Source organism: Bos grunniens, chromosome 1 (assembly GCF_055505025.1).
Source record: "Bos grunniens cultivar Pamir isolate PY7600 chromosome 1, Bosgru_T2T1.0, whole genome shotgun sequence".
Lineage (NCBI taxonomy): Eukaryota > Metazoa > Chordata > Mammalia > Artiodactyla > Bovidae > Bos > Bos grunniens.
The window spans coordinates 78249279-78273034 of NC_141165.1; the positions used below are offsets into that span (position 1 = coordinate 78249279).

The window sequence follows — 23756 nt, forward strand, 5'->3', positions numbered from 1 at the left end:
TGCTCACATGGCATGCTCCAAAAATCCACCTTCCACCATCACTGTTGTGATCTGAACTAGATCGCTGCTTGTGAAGCACCTTTTGCTGACTTGCAGCGCAGATTCTGCATGGACTGCTGAAGGTTGCTTCTAGTGACCCATGCATAGAAAAACCCATTATGTTTAACACACTACAGACAGAGACTTTAGGTATAAAGAAGATGTGTGATGCAGAGGAAAGAGAAAAAGAGCAAGTCAGAGACCCCTGATTCTAGTCCTAAATGTGCCAGACACATATTGTTTGGTATTTGGCTTTAGTTTTCAGATCTGTAAAATGGGACACTAAGAATTACTGGGCAGGGTTTTTTGTACGTTACCCAAGATTATTTTCACAAAGCATCTGGCAGAGCACTAGACCCTGCTCAATAACAGAGAATCTCAGTGAAATTGTACGGATTTGTTTATAAACCTGAGCTCCAGTAGCCTTGTGAATTAGGATAGTATGTGCCGCACTTGGTAAAGAATTCGCCTGCAATGCAAAAGACACAGAAGATGCAGGTTCAATCCCTGGGTCAGAAAGATCCCCTGGACAAGGAAATGGCAACCCACTCTAGTATTCTTGTCTGGAAAATCCCATGGACTGAAGAACCTGGTGGGCTACAAAGTCTATGGGGTCACAAAGACTCAGACATGACTGAGCGCGCGTGCGCGCGTGCACACACACACACACACACACACACACACACAACTCTAGTGGGGCTGAGTTATTAACACTAAATCTCTCTGAGTCCCGGTAAATGGGTTTTATTGGGGATTGAATATACCTTGCATGCTAAGTTGTAAAGATTGGAGAACATTTGTATAAGACCCAGCATGGTGGTGTTTCTTAGTGTCTGACCCGGGGACTGACTCCCCACTGCCGCAGTTTCTCCAGTTTGGGGCAGTGTCCTTGGGGGTTTGACTGAAGGTCCTTGTAGTGCCATACTTCTTGTATTCTGGGCACAAAACCTTTTTCTCACTTATGAAATAGACTTAGTTATAGAGGTGCTGATTTTAGTAGGATACAAAATCAAGAGCATGTGGAGAAATGCAGCTATTCTGGTGGAGGGTGTTTGAAGAGCTTTCATTGGTTGAAGGTCTGGCAGTATTTCATTTAGAGGAACATGGATTTCGGGTGTGAGGGGAATGTTGCAGTTGGTGATGGGGAAAGAAGTTAGTGCTTGTGCAGGGAAGAAGTGACCAGACCTAACAGAGGAGAGTGGCAGGTGAGGATTGGGAAGCGGGGCTTAGCAGAAGGAGGCTGGAAATTGGGAGGCCCAAGGAAGGAGGTAGTGGAGGGTTCTGGTCAGCGTGTTGGGTGCAGAGGCTGGGGACACTGCATGAACAATTAGGGTGTTCCTGCAGGGCTGTGCAGGGTAAATAAAACAGGGGCTTTCTGTTGTCACCATCCCACTAAGGGAAGGAAGGGGTGGTCTTAGGTGTGTATATGTGCACCTGTGTGTGTGCGTATGTGCTTGACTGTGTATCAGTAATAGGACCAAAGAGACTGGGGACTTACCCAAGGCTATGCCGCTAGGAAATATCTTTCATTTGCTTAAAGTGCTAAGTTTAGTAATGACTGTAAGTGACAGAAATGGGCAAGGGGAGCACGGAGGGAAGGGGCCTCGGCCCCGTTTCCTGCTCCCTCCCCGGTAGGTAGTGAGTAGGAGTTTTGAGTTTCACTGTTTGATAGCATCACCTCCTCTGCTTTCCCAGAAATTATTCCTCGAAGTATGACTCGAATCGTTACTCTGTTGGGAGATGTCTCAGTTCAGAACTGACTTTCTGCCGAGGTTGTTTACTAAAGAGATGGCAGCCCTGGCAATTCAGAGGTGGCTTAATCAAGTGGAAAGAACAGGGGGCATGGATCTGAGTGCTGGTCCTGTTTTCAGAGACCTCTGAGAATTGGTCGAGTGAATATACTTCTTAGTGCTTGGCTTTTTCCTCCTGAAAATTGGAAGATAGTGATCCCTACATGATGAATTTGTTGTGATGTTGCTTTGAAAATTGCAGTGTTGGTTCTGGTACAATAAAGATAAAGGGGTGTCTGGACTTGGATTTTATTTCTATCTGTGTGAAGTAGAAGGGAAAATGACGAGTTGGTCAGCTCCCTTGGGTGGTGTGGATCACTAATATTAAAGTGATGCCAGCATTTTCTCTTATTTGGAGGTGGTGTGTCTTGGAACATTGTGATTAACGATTGTAGACTCTACTGATTGTGTGGCACTACCTTGCCTTGGGCTGACCACCTACCTGTACTGGCATTTCCCCAGCTCTGGGCTGAGGATCACCGAGCTTTTGTGTTATCTGCGAGGAATCTATGAACTTCTAGTCCTTTATTTCTTCATCTGCAAAACGGGGATAATAAAAATCACCACAGCTTTGTCTGCATTGTGAAGATTTGCTGAAGAAAGGGGCTTGAGGATTCTAAGTTGTATTCAACCCTGACTCTTTAGAGCCCATTTTCTCTCCCTCTCCTTTCTGCTAATGGTCAAGGGACCTCTTTGGTCTTGGAAAGGTGAAAGGGCCCAAAGGAAGAAACGGGGGATTATAGAGTACAGTAATTCTGTAAGGCCCTAGAGTGAATTTTTGAGTCCTGGGATCTGTGCCCAGTTTTGTCACAACCTGTCACATTCCTGCATGCCATGAAAGCCAGATTTGTCCATGCCTATGACCTAACAAGGGGAGATAGAGACTTCTGGAAGGGGTGTCAGCTTTTGGAAACCTTGAAGGTGGTGGGCGAAGGCGCTGGCATGGCGGCTGTGGGTGTTGAGGTTCCTGCTCACTGCCTCTTCTGTCCAGCAGTGACTCGTAGCTTGGGTATTTGAGTTTGGGGTGAGTCAACGGGCCCAAGACCCAGAAGACCCGCATGTGCTTAGTGGCAGGCTGGAATTAGTCAGAAGGCAAAACTATTCGTCCTGACCCCAGAACCCACGTGCTCTGACTGGGTGAGGAAATCCTCTCTGATTCTTAATTTTCTTATCTACGGCAGCCTCTGGAGAAGAGAATTTTCTCTTTCCTGCCTTATGTGGTTCTTATGGAAATAAAGGAGGAAAGGATTTTTTTCATAAATAATATTGCGATATTCAGCATTAGTTTATGCTGCTTGAAATAGGAAGCTGACTTCTCTTCTTTGTTCCTTTCCAGAGTTAATGTATTGATCCTAAAGAAGAGAACCAGTAAAATTCCTGAGAACAGTTGGTAGACCATCCAGTCTTGCTTACTGTTTGTATTTGGTGTCTGAGATCTCTGAATTTAAGCCTGGACCAGTTTAAACATATCCTGAGGATACATAATACGGAGGTACCATGTAAATGTAACAAGTTCAAGAATCTCACATTCCCCTGATGTGTCTACCTTGGCTTATAATATTTCGCTCTTCACATACACTGGGGCTCTGGCCCCCATTTTTTTGTGTCCCCCGTAGAGACTCATTTCTCAAAAGGACTTGAACTGTGGACTCAGAAGGTCCCTGTGTAGGACACTGCTTCCTGTTAGGGCCTCCCATGGAGGAAATGGCAGAACTCAAGGCGAGAAAGCCAGCTCTTTGAATCCTCAATTCCATGTTCTTTCTGACACATCACTCTTCCCTCCTGTCAGGTGAAGAGAGAAGCCAGATGGTTTGACAAATGGTTCTTGTTACTGTCAAATCTGCCTTCTCTTTCTGCTCAGAAAGACAGTTCTTACCTTTCCTTTTTGAGGGGATTAGATGGGCGGGGGGAGAGAAAGGGAGGTGCAGGAAGAAACACATTTTATTGCCCTATTCTTTCTGTGGCAGAGATGACCAATAAGCTCTTGTTTCTCCATCAGGAAGAAGGTTGAAGCAGCGAGGAACCGTCTTCTCGAATTTAAAGCACACGGAGGCTTAGCAGTGGCAGGCTGTATTAGGAGACAACATTGATTTCATATATACTTATCTGAAAAAGAAAAAAAAAACAAAACATGTTTAAGATGCCATATCCATAAATACTAATAAGGCTGTCTGATTCCAGTTTTCAGGTGAGATTAGCATTTTATTGAGTATTTTATCTGTCAGATTCAATACTCAATGTACCATCCTCCCAGGCTTATTAGCATAATTGCTATGCTTAAGCAACAATAAAAAATTCAGCAGTAAAATAGCAGTTAGTGCAGGCAATTTGTTATCAAAAGCTTTTACTTAAGGACAGCTCCAGCCTGCATTTATTAGCAAGTTAGGGTTATAATTAATTTTTATTTGGAAAAACAAAAGAGGGGGAAGGTTTTTGCTTTTTTGTTTTGGAAATAATAGAGAAATTAAAAAGCATTGCCTCTCTGGAAAACTGTCTACATCCCTTCTTTCTGTGCTAAAAGCGGGCTGGGATGGGAATAGATTCCACTTGTGAGGCACAGTGGCTCAGATGAAAAGTCTCTCTCCTCGGCATTGTAATAAATGGATAGTAAGGCCCATTTATGTTTGTACAGATGTTTCCACAACATGTTCACATCTCTTTTGTTACTGAGCTCTCAAACCAGTCTGGCGAGGGCTCCATTTTGAGAGTGGGAGACTGAGGAATGGCAATTTGTTCCAGATGGGAAAGTTGGATGGCAGAGCTGGGCTGAAAATCCAGTCTTCCAGCCCCCAGGGCCCTGGCAGCATCATGACCCTTCACACATTGCCCAGAAGCCCTGGTATGGGCACTGTTTTTCCTGCCCTGTGGTCTGGCCCTAGGTCTTTTACATAAATGTTCATGCATGCATGCACACACATCCATATACACATACATGGGCACACACACACGTACACACATACAATTTTTTTTCTTTCTTCCCAATTTAATGATGCATTCTTATAGCTGTTTTTCCTTTGGTGTCCTGGTTAAAGCAGTTCTGCCATATGAATTTTCTGTTAATATCAAATATCCTCCATTTCTTGTGTTTCCAACCTCTCTCTCTCTCTGTACCTCTCTTTCTTCCCCTTTCTACCTCCTCTCTCTTGCACATTAGTGACAGACTTAGGAAAGCCCTGTGACTAACATCTGCAGAGGACCCGTGCAAAATACATGATTTTATTAAGTAATGTGATGATCTTTGTAGAGAAGAAAGACATAAGATTTAAAACTATGGAGGCTGAGAAATCATTTTTCTCCTTTATTTCTTGAGAAATGTGTCAGAAATAAATAAGAACAGTCAATTGATGCTTTTCAGTGTGTTTTAGGCTTTAACAGTGGGTAATAATTTTTACCCTGAAGGTAACATTTGGGGTGAAAATGGACAACTGAAGCTTCCAAACTTTCAGAGGAGTTACCTTAGCATCTTAGATTTTCTTTCCTTGCTAAGTTCAGAGAAAGAGCATATGATCATTGACTCTGAATCTCTCTAATGTACAAGGCATGTGCTGGCCACTGTGGGGTTTAGGGACTAGATCAGAGAGGGCTGTGAAACTCAAGACTATCAGAGAGGAAATTCATAGAACATGAAGATCATTTTTATTTTTGAGTAGCTATTATATTATTGAAACCATGGTAGAAATTGTTCTTGGATTATGCCATTTTATCTTCGTCTCACTCAATTATTAGTGAATTTTTATTTTTTTTATAAGCACTTATTATGTATTGGCCCCTATCATAATGTTTTACATTCATCATCTTATTTAATTTTTATCACAATCTTCAAGGCAGTATTAGGTACTATTATCATTGTTCTCATTGGTTAGATGAAGAAACTGAGGCACAGAGAGTCTGAATAACTTGTCCAAGTCACACAGCTAGTAAGTGATGGAACCTCTCTGATCTTCCTGTCTCCTAAACATGTGTTCTTTCTGCTGCACTGCTTGGCAAAAAATTAATGAGTAGATAGCTAGATAGACAATGCTAATGATGAGTAGAGGACTGTGTAGTTTGCCGCTGTCAGAGCTGTATTTACAGAGTGCAGAAATTTGAAATTGGACGGGGGTTCAAATACTAGGTGCTTCTTAGTATTTGTCAGAACCTTGGTTAAATGACCTCTTTGAGTCTTGGTGTCTTTCTTTAAATTCAGGATGATAGCATCCCTCTCCCAATGTCACTGTGAGAATAAATTAGAAAATATATGTGAGAGCCTCCAGTGGTGCCTGGCTCCTGGTGGATGTTTATCCAGCGTGGGAAGTACCCAGGGCCAGGCATTGTGTGTGCGGGTAGGAACAGCCATCGAAGCCACAACCACCAGGGTTTAAAACTGTCCACTATGAGATATTAGAGAACTGTGGGCAAACAACTTCATCTCTCTGGTACCTCAATTTTCTCATCTTTATAGACTGTACTTACGTTCTAGGGTCATTGTGAGAGTGAAATAAGCTAAAAGATGAGTTAAAAAATTAACTTAATAGTTAACGTTTGTAAAGTTTATTTCACCGTGTCTGGCACAGCAAGCGCTTTGTGTTAGCTCTCATTATTTGGTCCTGCTACAATGATGAAAGACAGGTACCAAGTGAATGGTTTATGGCTGTTTTGGGACCCTGACCTGATCACTCAAGGACCAGGAGCCAGTTTAGCCTGGGGCGTAGGAATCGAAAGCATTTGCACAGCCATTCGTGACCTTGGAAAAGTTTTGGCTTCTCTGTCCTTGATCTTTGCTAATCTGTAGATGGTAGTTGAGAGAGTAAACTTCAGATGATAGAGCCTGTGTGGGGAGTGAAAGACAGCCACATCCTTGATAAGCTGCTTCCTGGAGTGTCACCATGTGGCTACTGGGTTTGCTGATCAAAGCTGGCCTGTGGGGTGGAATTTTTTCTGTGTCACCCAGGCAGGGTCTGTCTTCCCTCAGTCTGCATGTCTCTGGATCCTGTCTTCAGCACTGGCTCCCACTTCCCTCCTTTCCAGAAGACACTGATATGCTGGGGCTAATTCCTCCTTGGGACCATCTCTTCTGCACCCAAAGGAGGTGGGTGGGGATTTTGGCATATTGCTTTCTGAAAGGTGATATACTCTAATATACTTCATATGCCTTCGAAAAACAAGAATACATTAAAAGACACTAATATTAAAGTTGTTCTCATGAGGATAGCTCAGAGATGGAAGATTCTTCAGGAGCTGGTGCTTTCTTGGTCTTATTGTCTTACACAGCACTTATCATTATAAACCTTGTGTGTGTGTGTGTGAGAGTGAAGCTTCCTGGAATTAGTGGTGCTGATTTTGGGGGTGTTTCCTTAGCTGATTCAAAATAGAAACAGAAAGGCAAAAGTGTTTGTGCATGTCATTTAAAAATGTCTTTATAGGAAAAGACATTAAGATAATACCTTACACTGTGAATACCTCACATTGTGTACGGGGCTTTGTGGTTTTCAAAGCACTGAAATACACATTTTCTCATGTGTACCCTATGGCATCCCCATGAGGTAGGCAAGGCAGAGCTTGTCATTCATTTCCCTTTTAGAGATGATGTAACTGAAGTTCAGAGAGATGAGATGAGTTTTCTTAAAGTGGTGATGGATGAAACCCAGAGCCTTTAACTCTGGGCTGCTTTCTGCTTCATTGTCCCGGTTCGAGTGTAGTGAGGTCATTCTTATCAAGTGCTATCAAGATTATATAGAGTTGCAATAAACCTGAAAATGCTCCCCTTTAGTTTTCTTTTTTCCATTGGTTAAAAAGTTAGCTATGATTTGATATTCACTTGTTTCTCCCCAAGTATAAGCAGCAATGAATCTCTAAAACTTTCTGTTAAATTAGCATGTGTTTAAAAAAAATCAAATGTCAAAGTACTTCCTGAAACTTGCTTTAATGAACAAGAGAAGTGAAGGTAAAATTCCCTTTTTTGCATGAGGTAATTAGGAAACAGGAGGCACGAACTCGCTATAGGAATTTAAAAAGGAACACTTGTACAAATTGGTACAATTGATGTACAAATTGGATGAATATATTGAAGAAGGTTTCATGCTGGTGGAAATTGTAAGTGATTAGGTGTATCAATTGTTTCTGGTTTGCATGGAAACCTAATCTGTTCCATGAGTTGGATCCAAGGAAGATATATATTCTTACACACCAAGAAACAAAAACATGAGTTGAATTTCTCGTTTGATGGCATAGTGCCTTTATCTAGGAGCTCAGCTGCATCCTCAGAATATATGACATAAGAATAGAAGATGCTCTTGACCTTCTTAATGATTAGGAATCAGCTCTGCTTGCTTAGAGGGTAGGGAGGACTGAGTTCTCTTTGGCAAATATCTTTGAGTCTCTTAAGCACATGGCACCAAATACACTCAGTGCTGTATTACTTGATCTCATGTACCAGGGTATGAGTTGTTGTTGTTGTTGTTCGGTCGCTCAGCTGTGTCCGACTCTTTGTGACCCTATGAGCTGCAGCACGCCAGGCTTCCCTGTCCGTCCATCTCCTGGAGCTTGCTCAAACTCATGTCCATTGAGTTGGTAATGCCATGCAACCATCTCATCCTCTGTCATCCCCTTATCCTCTTGCCTTCAGTCTTTCCCAGCATCAGGGTCTTTTCCAGTGAGTTGGCTCTTCACATTAGGTGGCCAAAGTTTTGGAGCTTCAGCTTCAACATCAGTCCTTCCAATGAATATTCAGGGTATGGGTTAGATGACATGTGTTTTGAAGCCTGTTCTTTCCTTCACGGTACCTGGTTGCTTAGGTGACAACGTCTAAGTGAATTGCCTGCTTCCTGGCAGTGTTTTGAAATGCCTGCTTTGAAGGAGGCAGAAAGTCTTTAGGTTTGGACAGATGACCCCCTTGATTCTCCATCTTTGACGGTTGTTTTTTTCGTCTACATCATCTGCTGATGTTACTCGTGTGGGTGCTAAAGTTGACTTTGATTTATACTCCAGATACAGATCAGTTTGTACTCTTTCAGGATACTCATAGCTATGAATTCTCTATCTCCATGAAAGTCTGCATACCGTCTATGACTGTCATGTTATAAATATGACAATTTGCTCCCACTCGATAAACAAGGTTAGAAGTGAAATCACTAGCATGGCAAGTGAGATGGAATAAGCTAGAGATTCTGTCTCTGGGTTTCTCTCACAGCCTTAATGCTGTTCATCTGGCCCTGACTTGTCCTGTGTGTGTTCCTTTTGTCTCTTCTGCTAGATTTTAAACCCCTGAAGGGCAGGTGTTGTATCTTATTAATCACCATGCTGGTGCCTGGCACATAATACGTGCTTATTACTAGGTACTTGGTCATATCTTAAGAAACTGAAAAAGTGGCTTTGCTCGAGGGAGAGGTGATTGCTTGTACTGTTGGTTCAGTGCGTTCCAAGCGATGCTGGCTGTCTTGGGGAAATCAGAGATGCAGACACTGAAGCTCCTTCCTTGAGGAACCACCGTCTAACTACATCACGTCAGTGAGAGCTCTTTGTAAACTGTGAAAGCGTGTGCAGACGGGTCATCCTGATGAGCCTTAACTTTAGTAAGGCTTGGGTGGCTAGGCTCTGCCAACTCCTCCCACATTTGTGAAGCCCCTACCACAACCCCACATACTTTACATGTCTGATGGCATAATCGTGACTAGATCATTCAGAGGATTAGCAGATTATCTGCCAGGCTGAGTGCTGCTACATAATTTGCTGGTCTTTGGTAGCTCTATTTTATTTTTAAAAGGTGGAGTGCTGAATAGATAAGTGAAATGTACTATAAAATATAGTATTATAAAGCAATAGAAAGGAATGCAGTAGTGGTACAAAACCAATAACTCTTGAAAACATTAGGGTAAGTGAAAGAACCTCGTCACAATAGGCCACACATTCTATAATTCCATTTATATGAAAAGTCCACAATAGGACAATTCGTAAAGTCTGTAAAGGTAGAAAGTAGATTAGTGATTGCTGGCAGGGATGGGGTGGGGGACAGAGAGTTACTGCTAATGAGTGTGGATTTCCTTTGAGGGCAGTGAAAATGTTCTTAAATTAGTTGTGGCAATGGTTGTACAACTCTGTGACTATATTAAAAACTGAACTGTAGACTTTATTTATTCTTTTGGCCTTGCCACACGGCCTGTGGGATCTTAGTTCCCTGACCAGGGATTGAACCTGTGCCCCCTGCATTGGAAGCAGAGTCTTAACCACTGGACCACCAGGGAAGTCCTCAAATTGTAGATTTTAAATGGGTGAATTGTATGGTGTGTGCATTGTGTCTCAATAAAGCTGTTAAAAAAATCAGCACATTGCCGGGACTTCCCTGGTGACCCAGTGGCTAAGAGTCTTCACTCCCAAAGGTAGGGCCTGGGTCCAATCTCTGGTCAGGGAATGAGATCCCGCATGCCACAACCAAGATCTGGTGCAGCCAAGTAAATAAATAAATAAGAAAATCAGTATATTGCCTTTCAGTCTGCAATCTTTGAGGGTTTTTTCCAGCAAATCAATCTAGAGTACCAAGTTTTTAACTCATCTTGATTTGTTTTGGGCCCAGAAGTCCTATGTCCTTAACCATGGTGACCATTCCTAATGAAAAATTGATCATAGAACCAGAGCCACCAGACTTGAGAGAAATCTATTTCTCCTCAACTTCATGCACAAGTCTTTTCAGGAGCCTTAGAAACTCATACTTCCAGAAATGTTGATTAGTGAGATATCCAATAAGAAATAACAGGGTACTGACAGCCCTGATTGTATAAATAGGCGTTTGGGATTGCGTTCATGGTTTGCTTGTCAGTACAAGAGAAATGTGTGATTATGTTGAATGATGGTTAATTTCCTTATCCACCCATTTTAAAAATAAAGATGTACGGCTGGGAGACAGGTGCCCAGGGAGGAAAGGAGCCCTGCAGCTTTGATAATGAACTCCAGAAAGGAGCAAGTTCTTACTGAGGAGCTAGCCATTTGAGTCCTAGCCCATGTCAGGCTGTGGCTGATGAGCTGGGGAACTGTGTCTAGTGCCGTACAGAGGATTTATCATTTATTTGTGTTTTGTGTGTGGACAACTTTCCCCCTCTTGGAAGATCACTGTACCACCTTCTCTGACTAACTTACTGTGTCAACAGTATTAGAGGAGCAGCCAGTGGAGTGTGTAGAGGCTGGGGAAGAGCTATGCTTTCTAGCTTTGTATGTGAACACTTCATACACAGATACTTCTCTTTGATTAAATATCCAGTGAAACCAATTCACATGAACTCCAATTAAACTTTAATGAACAAGTGGGTGTATTAATATCAGCTGAGTAATGCAGGCAGCATGGATTCCAGTAAGTGAGTCACTTCTCTGAGCAGCTCATTCCCCATGCACGGTTAGAGTTACTAGAAAGCTTCCAGCTATATTTGAGTGGATCTGGTCTGGGCCTTGTAATTCGAGTAATCCTTGGGGCTTGTTATTCATCTCATGACAAAACCACAGTGATCCAGACCTCTGTTTTCAGAGCAAGGATTGGGGTTGAGGAGCCTTTTCGAACCGAGTGATTAGACTTTTCATGGAGCAGTGACCACCTGGACTTTCATATTCTCCATCTTCTTTTCTTTCTTAAACTGAGAATTCTTTTTCTCCTTAAACCCAGGGCCAAGTGTAGGTGAAGGGCAAGGCAGTGAAGGTGGAACCTCAGTTTTGAACTGAATTTAGTGCCTGAATCTCACTTTCCATCCCCATCTGCTGTTCTGCCTCAGGTCTCTAAGCCTCCCATAGTTACACCAGACATGGTGAGATGTGCTTGGCATGGTGAGCCTTTTTGAGCATAGACCCTGTTTATTCTAGAGAATGATAACTGTACCTACTTCCTGAGGACAATTAAACAAGCTAATGATCATAATACTCTTAGTTTCATGCCTGATAGCCTGATAGCTAATAAGTTCTCTGTAAATGCTGGTTGGGCTTCCCTGGTGGCTCAGATGATTAAGAATCTGTCTGCAATGCGGGAGACCTGGGTTTGATCCTTGGATTGGGAAGATCCCCTGAAGAAGGACATGGGTATTTGCTCCAGTATTCTTCGCTGGAGAATTCCATGGACAGAGAAGCCTGGTGGGGTACAGTCCATGGGGTCACAAGAGTCAGACATGACTGAGCGACTTTCACTAACTAACTAAACGCTAGTTAACTTGTATTAGGAGTACGTCACGGAGAAGTCAATGGCACCCCACTCCAGTACTCTTGCCTGGAAAATCCCATGGATGGAGGAGCCTGGTAGGCCGCAGTCCATGGGGTCGCCAAGAGTCGGACACGACTGAGCGACTTCACTCTCACTTTTCACTTTCATGCGTTGGAGAAAGAAATGGCAACCCACTCCAGTGTTCTTGCCTAGAGAATCCCAGGGATGGGGGAGCCTGGTGAGCTGCTGTCTATGGGGTCACACAGAGTTGGACACGACTGAAGTGACTTAGCAGCAGCAGCATATACATTACCATCTGTAAAATAGGTAGCTAATGAGGAGTTGCTGTGTATCTCAGGGAGCTTGGCCTAGTGCTCTGTGACAACCTAGGAGGGTAGGATGGCGTGGAAAATGGAAGGGAGGTTCAAGAGAGGGGGGATATGTGTATATCTATGGCTGATTCATGTTGATGTATGGCAGAAACCAACACAACCTTGTAAAGCAGTTATCCCCCAACTAAAAGTAAATAATTTTTTTTAAAAAAGGCAAAATAAAAAATGTTTCTAGAGTGATAAAGACCAAGCGAGAATGAGCAGTGAGGATTCAGGGAATGGAGAGATCTCTGAGGTTGGCAGCATCTGAGACGGCTGGGTGATCCTGGGATGGAGGTCAGGATTGGGCCAGGGAAGGATTTGAAAAGGTAATTTGAGGATGAATGAAGAGTGTTTGTGAAGGCAGAAGCCCTGATGTACCACGTGCAAGGTCAAGTATGTTCAGTGTGGGTTAGACTGGGGGATATGTAAGCGCTTGAAGGGGCTCATTGAGACTGAATCTAGCCTCTGCCTTGGCTCTTAAGCATCAAGTCAGCACCATTTGTTCTTCTGCTTCCTGTTCTTGTGTTTCATCTAGAAACCAGTTGAAGGTAATGCCTTGTTAGGCAGCTGGAGGTAAAGACTAGTTGGAGAATGAGCTATAGGCCTGTTAGCTCAGTGTACTTGCGGTAGGGAGGGTATTCTTTCCACAGTCAGATATATCCCAAGACTGGGAGGAAGGGCCTGAGTTGCCCATGGCCAGTTTCTTCTCCAGACTCAATAATTAGATAACTCACCCATTCTTCCCTGTGGACAAGGGCAGGGTAGGGAGAGGTCAACTTGAAGAGGCATGGAACAAGGTAAAAGAGAGATGTTCTGCCACCTCCTCCGCCTCTCAACCCAAATTACAGTACTGTTTTTGTTTTTTTTTTTTAGGGGCACTAGTAGGAGGTTGGAAGGAAGGACTGAGATATATTGTGAAGTGAGGGTCAGTTCTCTGAGCTGAGAATGATATAATTCAGCCAGCCAGGCTGGTTATTTATTCAGGAAACACCGATGGAAGGACACACTTAGATAACTCAAACTCAAGGTCCATCAGTCACAGAATCAGCCCCCATCTCAGAGATAGCAACCACTCCTCAATGTAAAACCTCAAACTTCACATATGAATGTCAGATTTTTGCTTTCCACGCAGACTCCTTTCCAGAGAATGTCATAGGATAAGGAAATTCACAGAGTAAAGGCCTAACTTCTATGATGGTAACAGAGGTAGGAGAATCTAATTAAACAGATAACTTGCATATTTGGAATTTTGGATAAAGCAGAAGGGATCCATGCAATTAAGATTTGAATAGGTTGATGATGCAAGTTAGAAACTAGATGTTACTTATTGAAAACAAAGGAAATGTACAATAGATTTTAAATATGTCAAGTCATTAATTAATTTAGCAATTGGAGTTAGGCATTTCATTATTTGGCAACTGCTTAGTATATTTCTTTTTTATACTGTGGAGAGAAGTCTGTTTTTCCTACTTTACAAATGAAACCATAGACAAATATGGAGATCATATCCTAGGACGCTTGGACTAGGTTTCATCGGCCAGGTCAATCCTTTGTTTAATATCGGGTGTTCATATTGAAGTGAAACAATAGAATTGTTTATAGGGACTCATAAGACAAATGAATTGGACTTGGTTTTGACATCCAAAGGCAACAGGGAGGTGTAAGTAGCTAAGCACTCTACCTTGTTTTGGCTGAAGAGATTTGTCATAGAAATTTAGTGGCCATGATGGATTATAGATTATACATCTTTGATTTGGGGGCCGATGACAAATTCCTTCCCATTCAGGGTTCATCCGGATCCTGATGTTGTTAACAGCAATATTTAAAGACATGCTCAGAGGATATGCTCATCTATTCTTATCTCCTGTCTGTTTTCAAGATAATAAATGGAATATATTGTATAGACCGATTAATTAGGTTTCTTGCGGTGAATACTTTTTGCAAACCCAACCCCGCAAAACCTGAATCCTGTCCAAATTTCCCTCTTTATCTCACTCCAGATCTCCTAAGCGGGCTCTTTTCTGGAGGCCTTTGACAGGACAGACTGCTCTTCCCTTGGGGTATCTGCATGTTACCCTGGTCACTCTCTGGTCTTTGTTTTTCTCCCTTGGTCCACTATGAATGCAAGTTACCTATGGGCTTGATCCTCCTGGGGACACTTGCCCAGGTACCCCGTAGCATTCCTTCCCATTGGTTCTCCTGAGTTCCCGTTTGGTGACTGCTCCCTACAGCAGTAGTTTCTCACCTGAGTTTATGGATCAGTATCGCTTAGGGAAGTTTTACCAGAATTCAGATGTTCAGGCTTCATTCCTAAATCTTCAGGTGTGGACGTGGGCATTTCCATTTTGAAAACCTTTTTGGGTAATTCCAGTTTTCAGAAATCCTGAAATGTACTCTTTTCAGTTTACTTATGTTGTGCAGTGCTTCAAATAGAAGCTTTTAAAAAGACTTCTAAGTCATGGGTTCCAGGATGGGAAGGGCAGACTCAGGACATGAAAAGAGAGTCAAGGAAGCTGGAGAGGAAGCTGACGATGCTATGAGGGAACTGAAGCTCAGTGCCCTGACCATCCACTTCTTTTATCCCCCAGGCTTTGCCCATTATATTTATTTTGGCCAACAACATTCTTGTTGTTTCCACACGTATGTGCTATGCGTTCTCTTTTAAAGTTTTCTTGGCAGGGGGACTGAGGTCAGGAGTTTTTAGCTCATCCCCACTAAAAATGAGGCCAGTCATGAGATTCTTCTGTCTTACTCTATAGGTTCCAGCCTTTCTACAAAAACTCACCCTCTGTTCCTGCCCCAAGGCCCTAAGCAGAGCCAGCCTTTTTCTTTATATATTCCTCATCTAACTAATCTGTCTTTAATAATACATCAGGTTTTGTCAGAATCAGTTAATTCTTTAGTAAAATATCCAGAACAGACAGACTGTGATGGTTTGCTTACTGGTGGAGGTGAAATGGAGGCCAGTGTTCTTTCAACCAGCATTTTACTCTCCTTGGGACTTTGTGAGTGTAGTATGTGGAATCAGTGACTTTTCAGTCATATCTTCCATATTTTGAGTGCAGGGTTGATCATACCACCTGACTGGGGAGCACCTCGTCAGTAAATTCTAATGGAAAAACCTTGTGTGATGAACGGGCAGGAAGGCATCACAGTGGCACTGTGAGTCATTCCAAGACCAGCAGGATTTGAGCTGTGGTGATTCTCCAATGCTGACTCGAAGCCTCCCTTAGCATTCTGTCATCTTAAGCAGCTTTCGAATCCTTGTCTCAGATTTCTTTATCTAGGTCAGACCACGTCTTTTAAAAAATTGTGTCTGTACATGTCCTTCATAGATCGGACTGGTCCTGCTAGGATAATTGGCTTTATAGGCTTTGAAAATAGCAACAGTGGGGCATTTTGTTGTTCTTTTTTTGTAAACTAATTTATTTTAATTGGAGGCTAATTACTTTACAATATTGTAGTGGTTTTGCCATACATTCACATGAATCATAGGTGTACATGTGTTCCCCATCCTGAACCCCTCTCCCACCTCCCTCCCCATCCCATCCCTCAGGGTCATCCCAGTGCACCAGCCCTGAGCACCCTGTCACATGCATCAAACCTGGACTGGCGATCTGTTTCACATATGATAATATACATGTTTCAATGATGTTCTCAAAAATCATCCCACCCTCTTCCTCTCCCACAGAGTCCCAAAGTCTGTTCTTTACATCTGTGTCTCTTTTGCTGTCTCACATACAGGGTTATCATTACCATCTTTCTAAATTCCATGTATATGCGTTAGTATACAGTATTGGTGTTTTTCTTTCTGGCTTACTTCACTCTGTATAATAGGCTCCAGTTTCATCCATCTCATTAGAACAGATTCAAATGCATTCTTTTTAATGGCTGAGTGATACTCCATTGTGTATATGTACCATAGCTTTCTTATCCATTCATCTGCTGATGGAGATCTAGGTTGCTTCCATGTCCTGGCTATTATAAACAGTGCTGCAATGAACATTGGAGTACACGTGTCTCTTTCAATTCTGGTTTCCTTGGTGTGTATGCCCAGCAGTGGGATTGCTGGGTCATATGGTAGTTCTATTTCCAGTTTTTTAAAGACTCTCCACACTGTTCTCCATGGTGGGTGTACTAGTTTGCATTCCCACCAACAGTGTAAGAGAGTTCCCTTTTCACCACACCCTTTCCAGCATTTATTGCTTGTAAACTTTTGGATAGCAGCCATTCTGACTGGTGTGAAATGGTACCTCATTGTGGTTCTGATTTGCATTTCTCTGATAATGAGTGATCATCTTTTCATGTGTTTGTTAGCCATCTGTATGTCTTCTTTGGAGAAATGTCTGTTTAGTTCTTTGGCCCATTTTTGGATTGGGTCATTTATTTTTCTGGAATTGAGCTGCATGAGCTGCTTGTATATTTTTGAGATTAATTCTTTGTCAGTGCTTCATTTGCTATTATTTTCTCCCATTCTGAAGGCTGTCTTTTCACCTTGCTTATAGTTTCTTTGTTGTGCAAAAGCTTTTAAGTTTTGTTGTTCTTGAACAGATTTCTCTTCTCACTCTGGGATGAGGTATTAAGGAGCCAAGGTATGCTTATATGTGAAGTTTTATTTATTTATTTATTTTTGATAGAATGTTGACATTTTGGGGTTAGGAGGAAAGCAGGACAGTGTTAGAACTCTTTTGGAAAAAAAAAACCAAACAAACCATTCTGCCCCCATCCCAAACAATACTCTTTTCCTGAGATAAATGAATGGATCTTGTAAAGAAGGTGGTAGAGCACTGAGGCACCCTGAGTTGGGTCTGCTCTGCCCCATTTTGCTGTATGAGTTTGACTTCTTGCTGTCGGTGGGGATTCTCGAACTCATCTCTCTGAGTTGTTGAAGGGATCAGATGAGTTATAATCCATATGAAAATGGTCTGTAAACAGGAAAATCAAACCTTTCCTATTTGTTACTTAGCACAGGTGTTGGACCTCTCCCTAAAACAAAAATAAATCATCCTTTCTTTTTAAGTTATAAAAGTTATAGACACTTATTTTAGAAATTTAAAATACAGAAGAGTATGAAGAAGATAATTAAAACCCCTATAACCCATCATCCAGAGATAACCATCTTCCTATTTTACACACATAACCACTCTTCTGTTTTTAAAGGATGGTCATGTTAAACATGTTTAGTTGTATATGTTTCTGTTACATAATGTGTGCATTTTCCTGTGTCATTAATCATTTTTTAAAAGTACACATTTTAATCACTGCTTGTTAGTGCATTATGTGAATGCTATGTTTGCTTTTATTATGATATATTTGACCATTGTTTCTATTATTAAGTGCTGACTGTTTATCAAGAAGAAAACTTGCTTAAAAATAAGGCAGGCATCTTTGGCACTGTTTTTTATAGTAGAGGAATTTGGCGTATTTTACTTCATCCTGTATTAACATGCATAGGGCTGGAGTTTAGTAGTACTTTTAGTTAAGATCTCAGTTTTAAAGTAAAGTTACACCTGTGGATAGTTAATTTAGAGAAAATTCTGACAGTAATAAAGTCTGTTAGGCCAAGTTCTCTTAATTAATATTAATTAGAGAAACATTGAAACACAATATGGGTAGTCTTGTGATTACACTGCATTAGATAAGTTGTTTGATGTCTTTTAAAATGTTTATTTTCTCTCATTAGGAGGATGTGGTCAATTTGTTTTACCCAAAGGATTCATTTTCCATTGCTGGGCATGTATATAATACTACAGTTACCACAGGGCTTTCCCGGTGGCTTAACAGTAAAGAATCCACCTGTAATGCAGGAGTCGCAAGAGGCACAAGTGCTATCCCTGGGTTGGGAAGGTCCCTGGAGGAGGCATGGCAACCCACTCCAGTATTCTTTCCTGGAGAATCCTCATGGAAAGGGGAGCCTGGCGGGCTACAGTCCATGGGGTCACAAAGAGTCAAACACAGCTGAAGTGACTGAACACCCACGGAGAGTTACCACATACTGGGATGTGATGATGAAGAGAAACCTCTGGATACTTTTAAAAATGGAAAGTTAAAGAACAGTGGACTAGATAGAGAGTTTTGCTAGTAATTTCAGTCCTGAGATTGATCTTTTTGTCATGGCTTTATCTCTTTGCCTCTCTTTATGCATTCCATGTCTCTGTGTAGCCTCTTGTCATCTACGTTTGCCTGATCCATGCCTTTCTTGGTCTATGCCCCTCCCCATCCATCCTCCCGCTTATCCATCCAATCATCTATCAAATCATCTATCCCCTGGCCATACTTACCTACCCCTCTCATTTATCTCTCTCTGTCTTCATCAGTCATCTTTGTCCATCTATTCGATCATCCATATCCATCTGTAAAGTGAATGGTGACTATTCTGATGGAAACATAGGCATTTCTTTGTTGCATTTTACAAAGAGAATCACAGGAACCAAGGGCATAAGAACCAGAAAGTGAAAATGACTAGAACTCAATCCTTCTTTTTTATCACCTTCAAACCAGAGGCGATGTTCAAAACTGACCTGATTACTTATTCTATGATGTTTATCAGGAGTTTCTTAGTATATTACATTCTGGGGAATATTGTTTCAATTAATATTTTACTAGAAATCAGTCACCAGGAGATAGACTAAACAAGAGCTATATTACAGCTTTTGAGTAGTAAATTCAGAGGGAACAGAATTTTCTTGAGTTTGGACTAAATGTCAAAGATGTGCAAATGATGTCTTTCCAAATTTATTGGCTTAATGAACGTGCTGTAACATTTTTAGGGAGTTTAGATATACCAAACAAGGGTATTTTGAGATATGAAGACCTATGTTGCACTTGTTATTTGATAAAATGGAAAGAACTACAGTTACTGAAACCTATTTTCTGCTGATTCTGAGAAAGCTGCTGTGCACTTAATTACCTTCTACAGATAGTGATGCAACTTGTATTCTTCCCATTTTGTGGAAAATAGGCAGAGCTTTCTTGAAATTGAGACTTGTTTGACTCAAACTGTTATTCTTTGCAGTAAACTGTACTGACACTGTCCCGAAGACTTGTAAAACCTTAGCTGTATATCAGCTCTCTGTTTTTAAATTTTATACTAACTCATCCAAAAGGTGAACCGTGAACTTTCAGATGTTCAAGCTGGTTTTAGAAAAGGCAGAGGAACCAGAGATCAAATTGCCAACATCCGCTGGATCATCGAAAAAGCAAGAGAGTTCCAGAAAGACATTCATTTCTGCTTTATTGACTATGCCAAAGTCTTTGATTGTGTGAATCACAATAAACTGTGGAAAATTCTGAAAGAGATGGGAATATCAGACCACCTGACCTGCCTCTTGAGAAATCTGTGTGCAGGTCAGGAAGCAACAGTTAGAACTGGACATGGAACAACGGACTGGTTCCAAATAAGAAAAGGAGTACGACAAGGCTGCATATTGTCATCCTGCTTATTTAACTTATATGCAGAGTACACCATGAGAAATGCTGGGCTGGAAGAAGCACAAGCTGGAATCAAGATTGCCAGGAGAAATATCAATAACCTCAGATATGCAGAGGACACCACTCTTTTGGCAGAAAGTGAAGAAGAACTAAAGAGCTGCTTGATGAAAGTGAAAGAGGAGAGTGAAAAAGTTGACTTAAAGCTCAACATTCAGAAAACTAAGATCATGGCATCCAGTCCCATCACCTTATGGCAAATAGATGGGGAAACAGTGGAAACAGTGGCTGACTTTTTTTTCCTGGGCTCCAAAATCACTGCAGAGGCTCCAAAATCACTGCAGATGGTGATTGCAGCCATGAAATTAAAAGACGTTTACTCCTTGGTAGGAAAGTTATGACCAACCTCGACAGCGTATTAAAATGCAGAGACATTACTTTGTCAACAAATGTCCATCTAATCAAGGCTATGGTTTTTCCAGTGGTCATGTATGGATGTGAGAGTTGGACTATAAAGAAAGCTGAGCATCGAAGAATTGATGCTTTTGAACTGTGGTGTTGGAGAAGACTCTTGAGAGTCCCTCGGACTGCAAGGAGATGCAACCAGTCCATCCTAAAGGAGATAAGTCCTGGGTGTTCATTGGAAGGACTGATGTTGAAGCTGAAACTCCAGTACTTTAGCTACCTGATGCGAAGAGCTGACTCATTGGAAAAGACCCTGATGCTGGGAAAGATTGAGGGCAGGAGGAGAAGGGGACGACAGAGGATGAGATGATTGGATGGCATCACCGACTTGATGGACATGGGTTTGGGTGAACTCCGGGAGTTGGCGATGGACAGGGAGGCCTGGCGTGCTGTGGTTCATGGGGTCGCAGAGTCGGACACGACTGAGTGACTGAACTGAACTGAACTGAACATCCTCTGAAATTCTATAGTTTTCAATTCTTTTCTTGAAAGATGAACAGGTTTGCATATAGACATAATAAAGAAGACAGTTCTGAGGATGTGGATGTAAGACTAAATCTATAAACTTGATTTTGGTGTTTGACAGGATGGGGTTTTCCTCATGTGCAGCTGTGTGTTTGTATTTCACTTAACTTGAGTCTTAATCAGCTTGATTCAAAAGACACAAAGTTCCCATCTACAAGGTGCATCTTATGGAGGCAGACAAACCAATGAAATATAATAACAACTCTCATCAAACTTTTGTAAGCTCTAGAAAGCCAGAAAAACACAGTTATTGTAATATATTTTGCCAGACCAGCTGTTATGATCACAAGTGGGCCTGAAATAGTCATGACTTTTGAAGACACAGCAAATTTATTTTAGTTCTTAAATTTTCCATAGATTTGAAAGCTTATCCCCTTTCTTTTTATCTTGCTAAACTGTAACATTGCTAATAACATTCTGGAAATTATTAATTAGTAATGTTTTGACATAACTAGGAATGAAGATAGAAACTGGGTAAAAGAGGCTCTGTCATAGGACCTGCCTTACATGATCTTATTCTCACTTTCCATCTTCATTTTATTCTCACAGCATTTATTAGTTGCCTACTGTCTACCAGGCACTGGTATATGGGAAGGATATACTAGAACAGGGGTCAGCAAACTTTTCTGTAAAGGAACAGGTGGTAAATACCCCTGTGGTCCACGTGGTCTTTTTGCAGCTTTTCATTTACACAGTCAATGTGTAAAACACTCAACTCTCCCATAGACAGCATGTAAACAACTGAGTGTGACCAAGTTTGAAATAAAACGTTTTACAGAAACATGCAGTGAGCCATATTTGGCCTATGGGCCACAGTTTGCCAACTCTGGTATTAGAATGCCTATGAAATAGTGAACTTTGTCCTGCTCATTGCCCTGTCACCAATGCCTGGAACAGTGCCTGGCATATGGTTGATGCTCAATAAATATTTATTGAGTAAATGAAGTAATGAATGAACGGCTGAGACTCACTCTGTCATCTCTAGGAGTTCATAACCCAAGAGAAGAGTCAAGAAATATATGTATAAGAGTAGTGGAATCAGGTGGTGTTTACACTGGATCCTGAAGAATAGGTAAATGCATGCTACCAGCCAGAGATGGTGAGAAGCATGCTGCAGGGAGAAGAAACATACAACATAGACAAGAAGCAGGACATTTGTGATGAATACTGAGTAGTTTAGATAATCTGTAATAGGATTTCCCTGGCCTGCTTGTTGTTCAAAATCACTTGTTATTAATAATATAGGTTTCATATAAGGCAAGTTTGGCCAATATTTGTTTATGAATAAAGGTTTGCCAGGAAGTAGTTTTTTGGGTGTTGACATGGAAAAGGTATACTGGGATCATTTCTGATGGGAAATGAACTTTCATTTTTCTTTCCAGAAGAACCAATATTGACTGATGGTAGCTGGACCTAGAATTATCCTCTACTTTCTGTCCGTAGAATGGAGGGGGAACTCTGGTAGATATCCACCATGCTTGTGTGTCCAGCTTCATATGTCCCCTATTGATGTTATAGGAGTACTCCGGCCTTTATAATGGACTGACATGCAGTTCAGTCCGTTATGTAAATTATAGTGAGACTATCAAATTCTGCATAGCTACTAGATTTGTTGCTTTTCAATTCTTGAGTGGCAGACATCTGAGAAGGCAAATTTATTCAAATAGCACAGTAGAGAACTTGCTTTCTCTTGCTGTAACTTCAACTGAGAAGGCCATTTTAATTGAATGCCCAGTTTTGTAGACTATGACCACTGGGAGGGCCGTATGTCTCTTTAATGATGGGGGAAACAACTAAAACATAGACAGTTTCTTGCTTAAGTTCTATCACCAAATTACTGGCAGAACCAGGAGTAATGCAAATATCAAATTATTCAATTTAATTTTCTTGTCACAGTGCCATGCCACATTATCTATAAAGGTCCTAATTTACCTAATTTCTCTTCCCCATGAATCTCATAGCCTTTTGCCTATACCTGTTAAGTGCTGCTAATCATCAAGTTATCTCTTAATATCTTCTCTTGAACCCGTATCTCACTGTTACCCCAAATAAAGACTGAGCTCTGTTTCCCTGGAGAGCTTAACATATTTCCTGGCACTTTAGCATGTATTCAGCAAGTAATTGTAGACTTGAAATATCTTGAGCATCTTTTCCTTTCTTGTATGTTTTGATTCAAGTTTCTGTGTAGTTATATTGTCAGGAAAGTCAGACTTCTCCAGAATTGCTAAAATACAAAGATATTTTCTCTTAAATTTTCTTTAAAAAAAAAAGTTGAGTTTCCTATTATAGCTGAGACCTTTCTTAACATCTCTTTTGATAGTTAAATGTCAGCAACTTCAAAAAAGAAATGTCAGTAAATTATCAGAGAAAGAAATTGCATATTTATTTGGGTATATATATTTTAATTGACCACTTAAAATAAAAGATTATAGCAAACTCCTGAGAAATTTCATATCTTTCGTATTTCTCTCAACTGCCAAAACTTTTTTTGCTTGTATATCTTAGGAGACTTAATTTTTATTTCTTCTGCATTATGATTATATATGTATATTTGTCTCTCCCAGTAGATGGTGAGCATCTTGAATCAAAGCTTTAACAAAATTAATCTCTGCATCTTCACAAAGCCTGATCTGTAGGTGCTCACACTCCAGATACATTTATTTAAAGAAACATGGATAGAAAATGATCAATCTTATCTTCACCCATTCATTTAATTCGCTCTTATTTTGCATCTGACTTTGTGCCATGCTTTGTGCTTAATATTGGTGGTAAGGCTGGATTGGGAGATCATAGAAAAGTGAATAAAAGATAGTTCTCTCTCTCAGGGAATTCTAGTTTGATGGGAATGTTGGCAAATAACACATAAATATAGTATGATGTAGAAATCTTTGCTATGAATAACCTGTATTGGAATCTGCAGCCAGGTTAATTCTGACAGGGTGAATCAAGGGAGGCTTTAGCAAAGAGAAAGTATTTGAGATGAAA

At 41.2% G+C, this 23756-nt stretch overlaps 1 protein-coding gene across 40 annotated transcripts in view; it reads left to right on the forward strand.

Annotated features, from left to right (window-relative positions):
- Positions 1-23756, forward strand: part of LPP (LIM domain containing preferred translocation partner in lipoma) — a 760918-nt gene that overhangs the window by 122584 nt on the left and 614578 nt on the right. For 17 of the 40 annotated variants that reach the window (XM_086398886.1, XM_086398829.1, XM_086398759.1 and 14 more), the window contains 2 exons: positions 3166-3321; positions 3829-4017. The exons of 18 other annotated variants lie outside the window; for them this stretch is intronic. The gene's annotated coding sequence lies outside the window, so the exon portion shown is untranslated. The remainder of the gene's footprint in view (positions 1-3165; positions 3322-3828; positions 4018-23756) is intronic. 5 more of the 40 variants (XM_086398812.1, XM_086398948.1, XM_086398849.1 and 2 more) reach the window with 2 other exon arrangements.